We start from the raw sequence: 2,047 nt of genomic DNA, 5'->3' as shown, positions 1-2,047 counted from the left end.
ACTCTGATTGATGTACTTAAACTGTACTATTTTGGAACAACTTTTTTGTGCTTAGTATATTTTAATAGTATTTAAATAGTATTAAATTAAAATTTTTAGTAGGCTATACTTAGTATACTTAAACGTACTTTTCTGGAACAACTTCAAGTTGTACTTAGTATACTTTAAGTATACATTTTTATGTACTATTCAAGAGCTTGATTAGTATATTTTGAGTGTACTAATTCTGTCATAGAATTATATAAAAATATACTTTTAATATATTTTAAATATACTACTAATATATTAGTAATGTATTTAAATTACACTTAATTTTTAATTTTGATTTTCTGCTATTTCTAATAAAGTACAATTTTAATTATAAGTCTTCTTTACTCCTACTTTCCTATTTTGTACATTACATGCATAACTACACTACATTACTTACATTGTTTTAGGCTACAATTACATGGAAAAATTAATTACACAAGATGTTCAAGGTAATTCAAATATTTTGTTTTATTACCGACATTTTAAAATTGTCAAATTTTACTCACAACTTTATGAACTTTACATAAATTATCATTTGACACGTCAAAAATGAACACAATGAACATAAAAATTTAAGTGTGACAAAAAAACATGAAAGTTATTACTTTAAAGAACAATAATTATAATTACATTGTGCTTTCAATATATTACCATTTTGGTTACACTTTATTTGATGGGTGTGCATAAGACTGACATGACACCTGCTATCCAACTTTTAAAGCAAATTCTCATTAAAATTGTCTCTTACTGAATGACACTTCATGACACTGTTGGTATGTTCCTAACGGCAACGACAGAACATTCCCATTCACTGCACCACTGCACTTTACAGAAACCTACAAAAAAGAACAATAGGGCAATTAGACAGAGAAAGCATTTGTATTTTAAAGAGTACAGAAAAATGGCAAATAAAAAAATAATACTTACAATTTCAAGACGTTGTGGACTCGCCATGTATGTGACATCATCAGAACTGATGATGATTGGGACCGGATGCCTGGGGTGGAAAAACATTTTTGTGTGTCTTCTTTGCCTGTTTATGTTAGAAGTAGAAAACAATTGTTAGCAATGTCATAGAATCAGTTGATGTTGGCATTAACTATGAAGCTGTTTTAAGTGTGGACTTAAGGAGACAAACTACCTTAAAAGCTTTCCATCCATGATCTGAACACATTCATCCTTGTGGGGGGCTGGTGGTGCCCATCTCTAGCTGTCATCAGATGAAAGGAAGGGTTCACCCTGGACAGGTCACCAGTCCATCACAGGGCCCTGAAAGCCAACAACAAATAAAACGTATGAAAGAGAAATGTTAGATTAACAAGGGGAAAAATTCTGTCCAGTTACCTTTAAATCAAATCATGTTTATTAAGCAGTTGGTGTTGGTAACACACCAGTTTTTGTTGTTGAAAAACAACAAAAACTGTTTTAAAAAAAAAAAAATGCTTACACTAAGAAGACGATGTGGAGGTTCATCCTCAGAGCTAGTTGTTGATCTGGTGGAGCCAGAACCTTGTCTGAGACAGACAAGTCTAGGTTTCCCAACACCTGATTTCTCTGGCTTCCTCTTTCATCTTCATTTGCTTAGACTGCAAACATATGCTGAAGATAAAAACATTGATGAACAAGTTATAACAACAACCTCACAATATCAAAGTCTCTCTGTCTTATGGAGCTTAATTAAAACCAGGTTAAGTTCATGAATAAACGTATAAGTTGCAACAAACAGAGCCTCCATGCAGTTATAACATGAAGCTGAATGATTGTTATAGTAATAATCATAAAAGCCACAATAAAATTGATAAAATAATTATTTATGAAACCAACGTAAGTTATATATCTTTATTGCACTGTTTATAATTAAACGAAGATAATTAATAAGCAAACTTACCACTAGCTAGTAACACGTTAGCAGCCTTCGTCCCTCCGGGCTCCTTTTGTGACCCACATTTCATTTCCATCGGTTGTTGTCCCGTTGTGTTGTCGTCTAACTCAGACAAGGACATCACCAGCTTGAATT

The 2,047-nt window shown here is 32.1% G+C and overlaps 1 long non-coding RNA gene across 1 annotated transcript; it reads right to left on the bottom strand.

Annotated features, from left to right (window-relative positions):
* Window positions 1–1,176: 1,176 nt before the first annotated feature.
* On the bottom strand, window positions 1,177–1,656 carry LOC107833825 (uncharacterized). The gene is made up of 3 exons (XR_001659595.1): window positions 1,556–1,656; window positions 1,478–1,523; window positions 1,177–1,299 (listed from the first exon to the last, which is right to left on the bottom strand). It is a non-coding gene; the product is annotated as an uncharacterized LOC107833825 (long non-coding RNA).
* Between the last annotated feature and the right edge of the window lie 391 nt (window positions 1,657–2,047).

This window comes from Poecilia formosa, unplaced genomic scaffold (genome assembly GCF_000485575.1).
Source record: "Poecilia formosa unplaced genomic scaffold, Poecilia_formosa-5.1.2 Scaffold464, whole genome shotgun sequence".
Classification (NCBI taxonomy): domain Eukaryota; kingdom Metazoa; phylum Chordata; class Actinopteri; order Cyprinodontiformes; family Poeciliidae; genus Poecilia; species Poecilia formosa.
Note: the sequence above shows the minus strand (reverse complement) of the source record. Positions and strands in the feature narration are given on the sequence as shown.